The 16,942-nt window shown below is 52.7% G+C and overlaps 1 long non-coding RNA gene across 1 annotated transcript; it reads left to right on the plus strand.

Annotated features, from left to right (window-relative positions):
• Positions 1-307: 307 nt before the first annotated feature.
• LOC122234347 lies at positions 308-11,411 on the plus strand. The gene is made up of 4 exons (XR_006212116.1): positions 308-397; positions 6,769-7,005; positions 9,915-9,991; positions 11,204-11,411. It is a non-coding gene; the product is annotated as an uncharacterized LOC122234347 (long non-coding RNA).
• The last annotated feature ends 5,531 nt before the right edge of the window (positions 11,412-16,942 follow it).

Raw genomic sequence — 16,942 nt, forward strand, 5'->3', positions numbered from 1 at the left:
CCACCTTACCCGCAGTAACGTCTTGCGTAACTTAGCCCAACAGTGCAACCAGGAAGCTGGCGTCGGGACATCAGCAGAGCTCGTGAGGTTTTCTCTCGTTCCACGGGGTGAAGCCACGCCCCCAAGGCCTCGCTGCTTGGAACTGGCCAGTTGGGAGCCCCACCCCCCATCTCCTTCTTCCAGAACTGCCGGAGGCTGGCTCCGCTTCTCGGAATCCACAGTCTGGAGTTTTCTCTCTTGCCATACTCAAGAGGCAATAGAGGGCACGGCCATCTCTGTGGCTGCCTGGGGACAGGTCCACAGCCACGGGGGGCAGAGGTGGCCCAGCCTCTGAGGGCTGAGTCCCTCCTGACGGCAAACGGGGGCCTCCAGGAGGGGCACCGGAAAGCTGGGAGAGGTAGGCCGGCCCATGGGCTGCTCCAGCCCTGCCTGCTGGATACAAAGGGCTTCATGCAAGACCCCGGAAAAGTAGCTGGACCCTGGGGGCACTTGGCCGAGGGCAGGGCTGGCGAGGGACCTCGCCCCCTTAAGAAGGCTGTTCCTAAGCGCAAACTTCATCAAACCATCCACTTGTTCCTTTGGGTTGACCAAGTTAGCTCCAGTCTTTCCCGGCACCATTTTCCAGCTGGGCTGCTAAGATTAACCGATTCTCCCACCCCAAGTATTTTTCTAGAAGAACATTCACATAGAGATCAGCAAGGTGGTCTAGAAAAGGAGGCAAGCGGGGCCCTTCGGGCGAAGACAGTGCAGGTGGGACAAAGCCTACTTTATAATCCCTTGGAGGCCACTCTAAATCCAGGATGATCTCGTCTCAAGAGCCTTAATTTAAGTATATCTGGAAAGACCCTATTTCCAAAATAAGGCCACATACACAGGTTCCAGGGTTCTGGTTCTGGGGGTTAGGAGGTGGGCCCTCTTTTTGACTGAAGGAGGGGCACAATTTAACCAACTGTAGGGAGCAAGGAAGTAACTTTGGAGAAGTCTTGGGGTGATGGTGGGGTGGTCCGGAGCCGATGGCCAAGAAAGAATTCTCGGACGTCTTCGGTGCAAAACGGTGATTTTATCAAAAAGGGGTGGTGGTACTGTTAGCCTGTACTTTGCCCTCAACTTGGTCCAAGCTCCCTCCTCAACTTAGCTCGGGGAAGTAGAGGAAAGGCATCTCAGGCAGAGGGAACAGTAGGTGCAAAGCACAGCCCAGGGAAGCTCAAGGAACTGCAAGCAGTTGGGCGTGGTTGGTAAAAGGGGGCCCTCTGGGACAGGGCAGGGGGTAGGTAGATCGCTAACCAGGTGCCCGCAGGTTCACGGCTGGCTCGAACTTGACCACGAAAGCAATGGCGAGCCACTGAAGGGTTTGCCTGGATTATTACCTCATTTGATTCTCCCCACCTCTCCCAGAAGCTAGGATTCTGATCCTCATTTACAGCTGAAAACACTGAGGCTCAAAGAGGTGAAGTCGTTTGCCCAAGGACAAGACCGTTAGGAACCCGACAGAAGTAGGATTGGAAATCAGGCCTCGTCTAACCCCTTAGGTGGGAAGACGAACGCAGCAGGGCTCTGTGCGTTCACGTAAGGCTATTCAGGAAGAAGGAAGGGCACAGAGGGAGGATTTTGCAGGGACCAGGCATCAGGGCCACCGCCCTGAGAACGGCTTTCCGCCGCTGCGCCTGGGGGACGCCATGTTGGTAGGCTGGGATCCCTCCCTGGCCACAGCGGATTGGTCCAGGCGTGGGTCACCTGACTAAAGGTAGGCCAATCAGACTCCCCTATCCCACTCTGCTGCCCGGTCTTTTTGACGCTGGAAGGTGACCAGGCTCCCGGCTCAGGGGGAGGAGACCTGTACATCCCGCCTCTGCGGGTGCTTTCCTCCATGGCTCCTATTGGGATAATGAGAAATCCTGGTGGTGAAGCTTCCTGCCCAAGGCCTGGCACGAAGGGAAGTCCTGGGCAAACATCAGCCAGCTCTGCGGGTCGTGTGAACAGAGAGAAGGGCTCTTAGCTGTGCAAAGGCCACCTCCCGCCTTGTGTATGAGGAGGAAGAGGAAGGCGGAGAGAGAGACAGAGACAGAGACCGTAGATAGCTCTTGACAGTGTCCCAGGACTTGAATCCGATTGACGTGAGGCTTGGAGGCCCTCCCTCTGCGGACGTTCCAGGAAAGACTCGGTGGCCCCCAGTCGCCCCCGACTCAGGTTGGCATAAATGGGTTTCTGTGATGGGCCATCAAAACCGAACCCCGAACGAAACAATATAAAACACCAACTAAAACAACAGACACCTTGACTGGGACATCTGAGCAAGCCGGGGGCCCCCTGGGATCCGCTGGGACAGCGTTTGGATTCCTGCCCCACGCTCGGTTGCCACATAAAGAAACAGGCCCAAGTCACAGTGTGCGGCCACCCCCAAGGCTCCTGAGAGGCCACATCCTGCCCGTGACCGCCCGGAGGCCTCACCTCCCGAAGCACTCCCACGTGATCTGCCGCCCCGCATTCCACACCCACACCTCCGGCTCTGAGATCGGCAGACGTCTGGCAAGTTCCATCTTCAACCCCGGAACTTGTTGAACAGGTGCCTTGAGGTGGGCGAGCCCCCTGCCCGCGAGGCCCTACCCCGCCGGGCCCAGGCTGGAGCGTGTGTTGTGGGGGCGTCGCTTGGGGCCGTTGTGATTTCCCGAGTCACGTGCCAAGGCGAGCGGCTAACATTCGCCCCTTCCGCCACCACCCCGTTGGAAGGATGCCATCGTCCGCATTGACGGCAGAGAGAGTTGAGGCTCGGTTACTGCTAGCTTCTTGCTCAAGGGTATCCAGTTTCTACGTGTGGGAGCCAGACGTTCTTTTGCATGAGGTCGGCAAGGCTGATCATGACCACCTTCAAATATAAACAGGGGGCAGAAAGTGGTATAAGGAACCTCTTTGGACTTGCCAGCCAGCTACCATTGTTCATCTATACCCTCAACTTTTTTGCGAGGACAGAGGCTGGCGTACTTTGTGTTTTATTATCATTTTAAAAAGTTTATTTTTGAGAGACAGCGTGAGCGGGGGGAGGGGCAGAAAGAGAGGGGGACAGAGGATCCGAAGCGGGCTCTGTGCTGACAGCAGGGAGCCCGGGGCAGGGCTTGAACTCACGAACCCCGGGATGACCCCCTGAGCTGAGGTCAGCCGTTCAACTAACTGAGCCACTCCAAGGCTGGAGTACTTTAAAGCAAATCCTAGACGTGCTATACATCCCCTCTGAAGGCTCCAGAATGTATCCCTAACAGACGAGGATTTTTTTTTTTTTTTTTTTTTTTTACCTAACCGTATGCTCATTGTCATAAGACCACTGGTCGGGAAAGTTCGCGTTGGAACTACCCCTCTGTGTAACCAGGGAGGAAGCAGACAGTTTCAGCCCAGTCCCGTTCTTCCAAGGTGGGCAGGTTCATTACAGCAGCAGGTCCCAAAGCAGGTGCCCCAGACCAGCATCCCTGGGGACCTCGCTAGAAATGCCCGTTCCCAGGCCCACCCCAGACCTGCTGAGTCAGCAACTCGGAGGCTGGGCCAAGCAATCCGTGTTTGAACACACCCTCCCTGGGATTCTGATGCCAGCTCAAGCTTGAGAGCGCCTGACCGATCTCACGCGGCTGCGATTCTGTTCTCGCATTTACTCGTTTTGTTATTTACGCACGTTCTGATCCTTCCCCGCGCGGGCTGCTGAGGGGCTGGTCTTCAGTGGTATTGTTTTCTGGTCGGAATCAGCGACCCCTGGAGCCGGATGGTTAGCGGGTGAGACCTGGCTCTTCCTCTCACTTCCTAGGTGGCCCCGCGTCCGAGCCTCTCCCTCCGTGAAATGCGCGGCTGGTGGCACCTGTCTCCTGCTTAAAGTCTATAAAGCACCTACAGTGGTTCCTGGTTCCCAGCACCTGTTACGGAAGGACCAGCTGTTCTTACAAACGGGGGTGGCGAGGCCGAGCTAGGATGAGAAGGAGCCCGATTCTCAGGGGCAGGGCTGGGAGTAGGCCTCTGGGGAGGGTGTGCAGGAGATCTGGGGGCCTGCTGGGAAAACCAGGGACCTCCCCTTGAGGCGGAGAAGCTGCCAGGCAGTGACGTGGCAGGAGATGGAGGGGAAGGAACTCACGGTTGCCCAGGGCGATGGGCTTCTCGAAGTCCCAGAGGGAAGACCAAGGGGGCCGCTGTAAGAGCTGTGAGGCCTCCGGGAGCCCCAGGAGGGTTCCCCGGCCCTCCAGGGCCCAGCCGGGAAACAGGGACAAACAACCAAGGAGCGAGGGGGGCGGGGGGGCCCTGGACTCCGGGAAGGCTCGGGGCCAGGAGGTTGGGGCTGGGTTCAGAGCAAACACTGAGGACAGCACTACCCCAGCCCCACCCCCCCAGGGCTTGGAAACAGGAGTTCTGTATTATTATCTTAAATAGGACAGACTCTCAGACCCTTCCTTTAGATGAGAAATCTAACAGGGGGATAGAAATCTTGTTTCCTTTTCATCGGAGAGAAGAGTCACTGGGTTTAATGTGTGAGAGGAGGGAGGTGCCGATCCAGGAACACAGGGCACGCTTTGCCGTGATTCCGCAGACCCACCGGTGGGCATGAGTGAGGGCTCACGGCATGGACTCACCAGGAATTTCATATTTTCCCTTTCCCCTGTCTTGCTTTTCCTCCACTCCCCTCCCTCTGGAAGCCATAGTTTGTTCTCTGTACTTAGGAGTCTATTTTCTCTGTTTATTATTTGGTTGGTTTGGTTTGGAGTTTGGGGGGATTTGGGGGGGGGGATCTACATATAAGTGAAACCATATGGTGTCTTTCTCTGACTTATCTCACTTAACATATTGTTCTCCGGGTCCATCCATGTTGTTGCAAATGGCAAGATTCCATTCTTTCTTGTGGCCAAGTTTCCATTGTATAAATATATACCGCCTCTTCTGTATCCACTCATCTACCGGTGGACACAAGTGGCTTTTTAAAAAACGTTTACTTATTTATTTGAGAAAGAGGGAAAGAGAGCAGGAGAGGGGCAGATAGAGAGGGAGAGAGAGAATCCCGCGCAGAGCCCAACGCAGGGCTTGATCTCACGGTTCGCAAGATCATGACCTGAGCCGAAGTCAGGAGTCAGACGCTTAAGTGACTGAGCCACTCGGGAACCCCAAATTGCTTAGTTATCTTGATTATGGTAAATAATGCTGTAATAAACAGGGATGTATATATCTTTTCAAATTCACGTTTCCATTTTCTTTGGGTAAATACCTAGAAGTGGGACGACTTCATCATATACTTCTAGTTTTCATTTTTTGAGGAGCCTCCAGACTGCTTTCCCCAGTGGCTGCACCAGTTTGCATTCCCACCAACAGGGTCCCTTTTCTCCATATCCTTGCCAACACTTACTTCTTGTCTTTTTGGTAGCCATTTTGAGTGGTGTGAGATGACCCCTCCCTGTGGTCTTGATTTGCGTGTCTCTGATGATGAGCGATGTTGAGCATCTTCTCATGTGGCTTTTGGCCATCTGGATGTCTTCTTCGGAGAAATGTGTGTTTGGGTCCTCTGTCTATTATTTTTTATTTCGGACCTCCTTAATTTCTTTTATTTTTACTTATTTTTTAATTTACATCCACGTTAGTTAGCATATAGCACTATACGATTTCAGGAGTAGATTCTCATGATTCATCCCCTACGTATAACACCCAGTGCTCACCCAACAAGTGCCTTCCCAATGCCCTTCACCCATTTAGTCCATCTCCCCACCCACAACCTCCCCAGCAACCCTCAGACTGTTCTCTGTATTCAAGAGTCTCTTATGTTTTGTCCCTCTCCTTGTTTTTGCATTATTTTTGCTTCCCTTCCCTTATATTCATCTGTTTCGTGTCTTAACTTCCTCATAGGAGTGAAGTCATATGATATTTGTCTTTCTCTGACTGGCTAATTTCGCTTAGCATAATACCCTCTAGTTGCTAATTTTGCTTAGCATAATACCCTTCACCCACGTAGTTGCAAATCTTCTGCCTATTTTTTAAAATCAGAGTATTTGTGTTTTGGCGTTTGAGTTATAGGAGTTCTTTATTTATTTGTATAGTAGTCCTTTATGCAACATGCGAATATTTTCTGCCATTCTCTATGGCCGCCTTTTTGTTTGGCTGATGGTTTCCTTCACTGTGCGGAAGCTTTTTGGTTTGATGTAGTCCCATTTGTTTACTCTTGCTAAGGGATTTCATTAAAAAATATATTTATACTTGCTATAAAATTTACGAATCTACTGAAATCTGTTTTAATTCATGGGTTCACAAAAAAACTTTTTAACTCTAGTGGATCTTCTTCAGAGGATGATGAGGAGTCAACTTGTTACCTTGGAAACTGCTAAACGGAAGGGGTCATGCAGCCATTCTGCCTTTCCCATTCCAGTTGGAAACCCAGTTGGAGTTTCCCTCCTTAGGAAAGTATTCCAGCTGATACTTGGAAGGAATCTGGGGATTAGAATACCACGGCTTTGCCCAACGCATTCGTGAATCTAGACCTTGAGAACCAGTGAGTCCCAACATCACAAAAAGAGACGGGCAGACATTAGGAGCCAGGGGGATGGTGCCCGAGCCTGATCCAGCATCTGGATCACACCCCCAGTTCGCAGGGAGTTCAGAGCACAGAGGAACATGCAGAACTGAACTTGGAGTGTAGACAGTGGGGGATGCTACCTACCGGCCACTGGCCTGGGTTCCTCAACACGCGAATTGTAAGGGGGAGGATGGGGTGGCAGACAGGAAAGTGGCCCCTAACAATATCCATGTCCTAATCCCCAGAGCCCGAGAACATGTGACCTCATGTGTCAAAAGGGACTCTGCAGATGTGACTGTGTTAAGGATCTTGAGATGGGGAGGTGCACCAAGTGTAACCAAAAGGTCCTCATAAAATGGAGCAGGAGGGTCCAAAGAAAGGTGACTCAGCACGAGCAAGACGCGACCAAACATTTCTGGTTTTGAAGATGGACGAAGGCCTCCCGAGCAGAGAGATGCAGTGGCTTCCAGAAGCTGGAAGAGGTAAGGGAATGCACAGTCCCCCCCAAGCCTCTGGGAGGGTCACAGCCCTGCCAGAGCCTTGATCTCAGTCCAGTGTGACTATTGCAGACATCTGACGTCCAGAACCGTAAGGAATCAGATTGGGCCATTTTAGGCCGGTGAGTTTGAGATTATCTTCGACCATAGCAACGGGCAATGAATGTAGAGAGGAGACCTGTCGGTTAAGGAAATTCAAAGCACACGCCAAGTTAGCAAAATGCACAAGAGCACACTAGAGTGCCACGTAAGGAAGCGAAGAGCCTGCGAACATCAAAGTCAGGAGAATGGGCCCATCCGTGCGGCGGGAGGCGGTCGTTGTCTGAGGAGGGCACGTGGCAGGGCTCCCGGGGAGGGTGGCCCCCTCCCCCCTCTCTGTCCCAGCTGGCTGGTGGCTTCAAGGGGGTCACCTGATAAGTCATGAAGCCGCACCTTTGTTTGGTGTGGTTCTTTAAGAGCGTTTTATGTTACATCTAAGGAGGTAAACATAATAACAGTTGCGAGGATGGTTTTGTAGTGTAGAATCAGACCTCCTTCGCAGCCGCAGGAGACGGGCATTTTCTCCCGGTCTTGCTGAGGTTTCTTTGGCCGGCGACGCAGGAAGTGGCCCAGAGAGAAAAGGAAAGAGGTCTGCGGGGCTCATGACTTACATTATGCAAAGGAGCGGGGGCAGGGCAGGCCTGTCAACCAAGGGACCAGGGGTGTGAGAGCGGTGTGCCCGTGTACCTACAAGCCTCAGTGGCCTTGCCCCCAGCTGCCACTCTCTGTGCTGTCCCGTGCTGTCTCCCCATTTCCTGGCAAGACCGGGCTCCGTGTGCCCAGCATGGCAACGGGCCCCACGAGGCTCCCTTTCTTGTTTCCTTCTGTCCCCTGCATCATTTCCCCGCTCCCTCTGCCAATGTGTCCTGGGGTCCCCTCCCAGATGACTGGCGCTCGAATCTTTGTCTCAGGGTTTGCTGCTGGGGAAACCCCAAGCCAGACACAAAGAGAAGGCGTAACTAGGTGGGAGGAGATGTTAATCGAAAACACACAGATGTTGACGATATCTGTGCCCTGTTTACGTGCCCGGTTCTGCCGTTGGCACTGCCTGGCCCCCGGCTTCCCACGAGCCCTGGCGCATGGAGGCCCTCGATACCTATTTGGTGGACAGACCCATGGGCACACACAGCCGATGTCCCACCTCCCGTTAGAGAAGGTGAGAGGGACCGATCTTTCTTCCTCCCCTCGCAGACTCCTGGCAAAGCTGATACCCTTCCACTAAAATCCCTTTTTTGCTTAAAATAACCAGAGTCGGTTTCTGCTGCTGGCAGCTGGGTCATTTCTGAGACACCCAAGTAACGCTTAGCTCTACCTGAAGGCAAAACAGAGCCCGAGCCCCCGGGCAGCTCGGGCAAAAAGTTTGATACGAAGGGGCGGGCGCCTGGCTGGCTCTGTCCGTGAAGCGTTCGACTCTTGATCTTGGAGTTGTGAACTTGAGCCCCACGTCAGGGGTGGGGTTTACTTTTAACAAGTATCTTGTTTTCACAGTTTATTATGGAGAGAGAAGTGAACGGCTCCTCAGCTTTTTTTGTTAATGTTTATTTATTTATTTTGAGACAGAACGAGCAAGCAAGCAGGGGAGGGGCAGAGAGAGAGAGAGAGAGGGAGAGAGAGAGAATCCCAAGCAGGCTCCGTGCTGTCAGCACAGAGCCTGACTCGGGGCTCGAACTCACGCAATGAGATCATGACCTGAGCCGAAATCAAGGGTTGGACGCCTAACCGACTGAGCCACCCAGGCGCCCCCAGATGTTTTTTTTAAGTTTTCCTATCCCCTGATGCTCACTGAGCTCCAAAGAATAAATAGAATTGTGTTCTGTAACGAAAACAAACGTATTTAAAACTTCAACAAAGAAAGGAGAGGAACACAGTACCTCGGGGGACATGGTGATATCACGGGTGGACCCGTGTGGTTGCACACGTGGTTCAAAGTCACGGGCAGGCGTTGAAGAAGGTACCGTCAGCTGCCTCGTTCCCCGTCATTTCAGTCAGTCCTTAACAGCCCCTGTAGGGTCCGCCTTCTTCTGGTCTGGCTGGTGAGACACGAGGCTCGGGAAGTGGGGCACGTGGTGGAGGCTTCCGGAAAGCGGTGGGAGCGTGAGACCCAAGCCCGTGTGACTGGTTCCCCAAGTGTCTGTGCCAATCCTCTGTCTCCGCAAGTCCTTCCCGCCCTCCCCACTTCCTCTCCACTGCCCGGCTTGGCCCAGAGACCCGTGGGAGAGAGCGTGACGCTCGGGCTCCCGTGAGCTGCTCTCCCCTAGGGCCAGCGTGTGAGTAGGAGAGCCCCCCCTCCCGCAGGCAGGTCCCAGAGGTGGGACCCTGCGAGCGACGGCAGCTCCCACAGCAGCCCCGCTTCTAGCCCCCGGTGACTTTGACCGGGGGGGGGGGTTCTGAAAAGGGAGCCTGTCCTCGGCCAGGAGCACCTGCAAATCCCCAGGGGCGTGGCTTGGCCCGCTAACCTCTGCCTCACCTGCCCGAGCCCGCCTGGCAGCCTGCTGGGTCCCATCCAGGGTGCACTCGGGGCCGGGTTTCGGGCTTCCCACGGGCAGGGGTGATGCCAGGCCCTGGCTGCGGGCGGCAGGGGGCCACCTCCGCGGGCGTTTCCTCCTGCGCCAGGCCAAGAGCGCGACTGTTCTGATTACGTGTCGGCCAGGAGCCGCAGACGTTGTGCAAACACCCCTCTCCGGGACTAGCTGTCTCCTCCCCTTCTCCCCAGCCAGGCTCCTCCGGCCCACCTCCTCGGGGGTCCTGCCTGCTCTCCCGGGTAGACCGTCCCGTGCCCCTTTGTCGGCCCCCACCGGGTCCTGCCCGCGGGGACATCATGACACACGCCATGTGGTCTGCTCCTCCCCCACCAGGCCCAGGGCTCCGGGAGGACAAGGACTCTGTGGAACCCACATCTCCCTCCCCATCTATGGCGCGTCGCAGGCACACGGTAGGTCCTCAGTGTAGGATTATTGAATCAGTGAACGATCAAATGGGTGAGGTTGCGTCTGCCTTCGGAAAGAGGCGGAGAGCTTCTGAGACGGGGCCTGGGCCTCCTGCGTGCCCTCGTCGGCTCGATGCCTCGCAGCACGGGCTGGCCAGAGCAGACCTGTGAGCCAGGGAATGAACGAATGAAGGAAGGAAGGCAGGCGTTGCTGTGTAGCACGATGGGGATGTGCGCGGGTTCCGGCCCCAAACTCCCGGGACACGAATTCCGTCTTTCCCTCTTCTCTTGGCGGTGTGGCCGTGATCAGATCACCCAGACACGCTGTGCCCTCCAGCCCACAAAGCTCTGCGGGCGCCGATCGGTAGAAGGGGAAGTCACCCAATGGGGAAAACGGATCCCCAGGGATCTGGGTGGGGGGTCCACACCAGCCGCTCCGGTTTCCTCCTCCGTGGAACGGGGGTGCCGGCGGCTGACAAGGAAGCTGTGCGTTTTGAGGGTCACACGAGGGCAAACACCCGAGTGAGCCCGGACCCTGGACCAAGTCAACAGTTCTGTTCGCCAGTGTTGTTACTCCCCTTCGGCAGACAGTCTCTCTCCTCTGTGCTGGCTCTCAATAAATATTTGTCCGACGAACGAGCCAGCTCTGCCGGGTTCAAGGTGCCTGCCCCTTCTCCTCCCGAGCATGTTGTCCAGAGCCTCTGGGTCCGGGCTGGCAGGTGGAGAAAGCTGACCATGGCAGGTGTCGCCACAGCGTGTCACCCACCCCCCTGGGAGCACCCCTGTCTTCCGGGGGGCATGGCCATTGTCCCCCAGCCTCCCCCTGCCTCCCTTCCCTGAGCCCGGGTGGCTCAGTCGGCTGAGTGTCCCGCTCTTGATTTCGGCTCAGGCCCTGATCTCACGGTTTGTGAGTTCGAGGCCCATGTCCAGCTCTGCGCTTAGAGCCTGGAGCCTGCTTGGGCTTCTCTGACTCCCTCTCTCTCTGCACCCACCCCCCACCCGCCCCCATCTCTCTCTCTCTCTCTCTCTCTCTCTCAAAAATAAACGTTAAAAAAAAAGGATAAAGACTTTTTCCTAGACCCAGATTCTCATCCAGAATTACACGTGCATTAGATTGCTATAACTCTTTAGTGTCCTTTGATCTGGAATATTCCATGGCCTTTCCTTGTCTTTCACAACGTTGACATTTTTGGAGAGGACAAGTCCATTGTTTCCTAGGATACCTGTCATTCTGGGTGTGATGCCTCCTTCTGATGGGCTTTGGGTCAAGCGTCGCAACAGGAATACCCAGGAGTGAAGTGCACGTCCCCTGCTGCATCATATCCGGGGTCACACGGTGTCACCTGTCCCATCGCTGGTCCTGGTAATGCTGATCCCTCGGTTAAGGTCAGGTCTGCCAGGTACCTCCACGGTAACGGGACTGTTTTCCCTCTGTAACTAATAAATGTCTTCTGGGCACCTGGTGTCAGACTGTGTAGATATCTTGTATCTCATGAAGCATTCACCTGCTTTTATTTGGATTTTAACAGATTTTTTTTTTCCCCTGGAGCAAAACTTACCTCCAGAAAAATCCACAAAGTGCTCAAGGAACTATTACAAAATGAACAGGGCAGGGGGGCCGGAGGGGGCCTTTAGTGAGGTGCTCTGGGAGGGGCTCAAGCCTGGGGCTGAAGGCAAGAAGGAGGCCCTCTGAGGAGCTGGGGGGGGAGGGGAGTGCGGGGAGCGGGGCTGGGGAGGCCGGCTGGGGTGGGGGAGCTGCTGGCAGAAGCCAGTATAAGTCTAGTTTTCTTGGGAGGGCTCCAGAGCCCAGGGTGAGGTCCCACAGTTTCTTCCTTTCCTTTCCTTTCCTTTCCTTTCCTTTCCTTTCCTTTCCTTTCCTTTCCTTTCCTTTCCTTTCCTTTCCTTTCCTTCTTTTTGCAGGGTCATTCACCTATGGGACTGGACTGGTGTGCTGGCTGCAAGGAAAGCCAGAATGGGAACCAGAAGACCAGCCCCTCTCTGTTTCCTGGGCCAGAGGGATTGCAACCCCCTTCTGAAATTCTCACTCTCCGGGGCACGAGCCCAGGCCAGCCTGCACCAAACCAGGGGAAAGAAGGCCCGGCCCCTTTCCAACAGCAGCGTCCCTGAGAACTGACCCTCCCCCCCCTTCAGGGACAGTCTCACTTGGGAACCCTGGGCCCTAGGAGTTTTCAAAGGGAGTAACCGGGAACTTTGAACTCTTTTTATTATATCAGAAGCCAACAGAATTTGTTCATTTAACGACAGTTAGGTTTCCCAGTTTAGCCACATATACTCTCATCCGTTTTCTGTTCAGTAAATACGTATACAGGGTCTCCTTTTAAAATACACCTTTGTTGAGATCGAGATCGTTGAACATCAAGTTCGCTATGTTTTTTTTTTAACTATTTTATTTCTCTCTGAAACGCATAAACGTCATAAAGTGCCGGGAGTTTGTGGGAAGCTCAGGGCGGGTGGGGATGCCCCTGATTCCCCATCACCCTTGGGGAGGAGCCCCAAGTGAGTTAAAACCTGAGGGGTGAGTAGGTGTTAGAGGAGGGAGGGTTGCCAGGGAAGAGCCTGTCCCTGGGGCCCCGGGGAAGGGGAAGGGGGTAGCCAGGGAGTGGCAAGAGTCTCAGGACGGTGGCTGGGGTGGGGGGCAGGGAACTAGCCGTGCAGGTTTTGAGGGTTGTTCCAGGACACCAGCATTGCTGTTCCAGACTGGGACCATCCCAGCCAAACAGGGGTGGCCGCCTCCCAGTGACCCTGGGGAGTACAAACATAGGGTGAGCTGAGACATGGAAGGCCTTGGGCCTTTTGGTCTGGGACTGGAATTCTCTCAGACTCCGGGTGACGGGTCTGGATGCTTGTGAAGTTTGTAAACGAGAGTAGTTTTTGAAAGACAGTCACATCTCCGCTTACAAGCACATAGTTGAAAAAGCACAACTATAGGAACAGTGAAAGAATCAGTGGTTTCCAGGGGTTGGGAGGGCAGGTGGGGCCCACGGGAGTTTTCAGGGCAGCGAAACCATCTGTATGACACTATGATCGTGGATTCATGACGGTACACATTTGTCACAACACACAGCATGAGCTGGTGGCTCAGTCTGTTAGGCGTCCGACTTCGGCTCAGGTCATGATCTCGCGGTTCGTGAGTTCGAGCCCCGCGTCGGGCTCTGTGCTGACAGCTCGGAGCCTGGAGCCTGCTTCGGACTCTGTGTCTCCCTCTCCCTCTGTCCCTCCCCTGCTCGCGCTCTGTCTCTCTCTGTCTCTCAAAAATAAATACACATTAAAAAACAATTTTTTTTTAACCCACAGAATACACAACACCAAGAGTGAACCCTCATGTACACTATGGACTTTACCCATAGAAATCTCTTTCAGCCATACCATCACCTTCTAGAAGGTTCCATAACACCTGCTGCCCAAGATCATTCCTTCCTCTTCTGGAAACCTTTTGGCGAATAGCTCTATTCACGTGCCAGGTCCAAACAATTGTGGCTACGGAGAGAGATAAGGGGAAGGGTTCCCAGGCCTGGCCCATCCAATGGGGAGATGTCACCCCACGCACGAACGGTGATGTCTGCTGTGGGCGTGTAGCAGGTGGGAGCCGTGGCCTCTCTGCTATGTATTTCCGCCTGGGGACTGAGCGAGTCCCATGACACATTCACCCAGCAACTGGCGTCCTGCGGTCACCTAGAGGCCCAGAAACGCTCGCAGCAGCCATAGGAGTTGCTCAGCCAATGTCCGCCATCATTTGGCAAACAATGACTATGGAAGAAGTGACAGTGAGGGTGTGACCCCAACAGTGCCTGAAGAGGGGTTGTGTGTGTGTGTGTGTGTGTGTGTGCCCATGGTTTTGGTGCAAACATGTGACTTGTTTCACTGTGGTGACACCAGCTGAGCACACGCCCCCTCTCCCCCCTCCCCGGGGCCTTCTCTCCACATGGAATATTGTCCCCCCAGTGAACACCTTGACCCTTACCTTGTCCGGGTCTCTGCTCAAGAGTCACCTCTCCTGCCTGCTCTGGCAACAAGAGTCTCTCTCTCTCTCTCTCTCTCTCTTGGGTCCCCACTCTGCTTACAACAAATGACTGCGCCCTGGGGGTGGGGGAGGTGCTGAAAACAATAGAAATTTCTCGTCTCACAGTCTGGAGGCCAGAAGTCTGAAATCCAGGTGTGGGCAGGGCCGTGCTCCCTCCGAGGGCTCAAGGGGTGAGCCCTTCCTCACCTGTTCCAGCTTCTGGCGGCCCCACATGTTCCTTGGCTCATGGCTGCACCCCTCCCATCTCTGCCCCATCTTCATGGGGCCCTCCCCCTGCATCTGTCTCTCTCCTCTTCTGTCTCTCTTTTCTCTGTTTCTCTTTTTGAAGATTTTTTAAAAAATTATTTTTAAGTAACTTCTCTACCCAACGTGTGGCTCGAACTCACAACCCCGAGATCAAGAGTTGCACACTCCATGGACAGAGCCAGTCAGGTGCCCCTCTCCTCTTCTGTCTCTTACAAGGAAGGACGCCGATCACTGGACTTAGCCCCCACCCTCCCCACCCCCAGTAAATCCTGAGATCCTTAAATTAACTTAATGATGTCTTCAAATTTGCTTTCCCAAAGAAGGGTACATACATAGTGTCTGGGGGTTGGGATGTGACATAGGCTTATGGGTGGCCATTACTCAACCCACTACGTGCCGGCCTCACACAGCATTACGCATTGATTTATTCGCAGCCTATCACACCTGCCAGGAGAGAAGATACAAAAGTTCGAGAAGAGAGTCTTCTGTGTTTGTGCTTAAAACTATTTGCTGAATGGATGAATGAAAGTGGCTTTCTCACCCTAAATTCCAATTTCTTCATCTATAAAATGATTATCTTCTTTTTAATGTTTATTTCCTTTTGAGAGACAGAGAGAGACAGAGCACAAGTGGGGGAGGGGCAGAGAGAGGGAGACACAGAATCCGAAGCAGGCTCCAGGCTCTGAGCTGTCAGCACAGAGCCCGACGCGGGGCTCGAACTCATGAGCCGTGAGATCGTGATCTGAGCCGAAGTTGGACGCTTAACCGACTGAGCCACCCAGGCGCCCCTAAAAAGATTATCTTATTGCCTGTGTGCATGGCCATTAAAAAACAAACAGAATTGAGAGTTTACGTAAAGAGCCATAATTTCAAAAGAACTTAAAATTAAATGTGCGCGCGCGCACACACACACACACACACACACACTACCCCTTGTATGGCATATCCCTTCAGAAAAGGATGCCTTCAAAATACCAACCTTATCATTTGTGAGTGAGGTTTATTACCAAAAAAGTTTCAGGTGCCTTAGGATTGCATCACATCTTTCCAACAGGGCGTATTGTTGGGAGATAATTTATGGGAAATGAAATGACACCACTTTCGTATAGTGAATGGGAGTTGAAGAGCGTGACCTCATCGTTCAAGGTGCCCAGAGCAGATATTTCAGGAAAGGCAGGATGCTTGTGGCTGCACCCCACCCTTGACTCTCAATACCAGCCAAAGCATGAACATCCCCATCAGAGCTGCAGACTCAGAAAGTTTCCCAGTGAACCACCTTGCCTGACCTGATTCCTTCAGAGCAGGTCCCAGAAGTTGGCCAGCTGAAGGCAGAAAGAAAACTCTTGAAGGAAACAGTCTTGAAGTCAGTAGTGATGATCATGGAATCCAATCAAAGTGACTGAGGTAATAAAGCACATTCAAAAACAAATATAAATAGCAGGTGTGATTCTGGGGGAAAGTGAAGAACGCACAACAGCAACGAAAAGGCCAAAACAATAAGGTTTATGTAATCAGATTAAATCCCTAAGATTATGGGGGAAAAAAGCAAAGATTTGAAAGAGAAATATGAAGCCGAAAAACCCTATTATATTGTAGAAAGCAATCGAAATAGATGGCATCATTATTTGTCTCTATGTCTGAAATGCTTTCAGATAGACCCTGATAGAATTTTCAGTTTATTCTGAAATCAACATAAAAGATGACAGCATGTAGCAGACTGCTTGTCTCAAAAGGCACGGAAATAAAACATGAATCAGGATGATGGAAGCCAGTCTAATGATAACAACTCCAACAATGTAGACATGACCCATTTCCCCAGATTAAAGCAAGTAGCCTCAGATTGGGAATACATTTCAGGGACATCTGGGTGGCTGTCAGTTAAGTGCCTGGCTCTTGATTTTGGCTCAGGTCATGATCTCGCAGATAGTGAGATTGAGCCCCCCGCCTGGGGCTCTGCACTGAGTGTGGAGCCTGCTTGGGATTCTCTCTCTCCCCCTTGCTTTCTGCCCCTCCCCCACTCACGTTCTCTCTCAAAATAAATAAACATTAAAAAAAAAGAATAAATTTCAACAAGCTGCTGTTGATGAGAGAGACACATCGAATAAATATTTGGGGGCATTTACCATGTTTCAGGAAAATTATTTTCCATGGCAGACACTGAACAGATGCACAATGATGAAGATATAATAGTCCCCTGCTTCACAGAGTTTATATTCTGGGGGGGGAAATGAAACCAGACAGCTAAAAATAAGGTACCAAGTTTGGATCCCACAGGCTAACCCATGGAGAAGAAACAGTGGCAATAATTAACTCTACAAAGTGTAGTTTAAGGAATACGTTTTAATGAGATACAGGAGGCATTAAACATTTAGAAGAGTCATCACGAACAGGTAACTTATACGCACCAATCAACAGGGAAGTGTAATACAAAAAGCAGAAATTCAGACAACAAGGAAACAAATGGACGGGAAAGCAATTAGACTGGGAAATTTCAACCTCTTCATTATCTTCCTATGTGAGATCAGTTAGTCAAAAGTAAGAACGTGAACAATGTCACTAGAAAGTTAGAATGAACAGATACTGGACTGATTTGCCAAGAAGAGTGCAGCTCCCCAATACCCTTTCAAAGAATACACCAACTTTTCGGGCGCCACTGAAATATTTACAAA

The sequence above is a fragment of the Panthera tigris genome, chromosome E2 (assembly GCF_018350195.1).
Source record: "Panthera tigris isolate Pti1 chromosome E2, P.tigris_Pti1_mat1.1, whole genome shotgun sequence".
In the NCBI taxonomy this organism is placed as follows: Eukaryota; Metazoa; Chordata; class Mammalia; order Carnivora; family Felidae; genus Panthera; species Panthera tigris.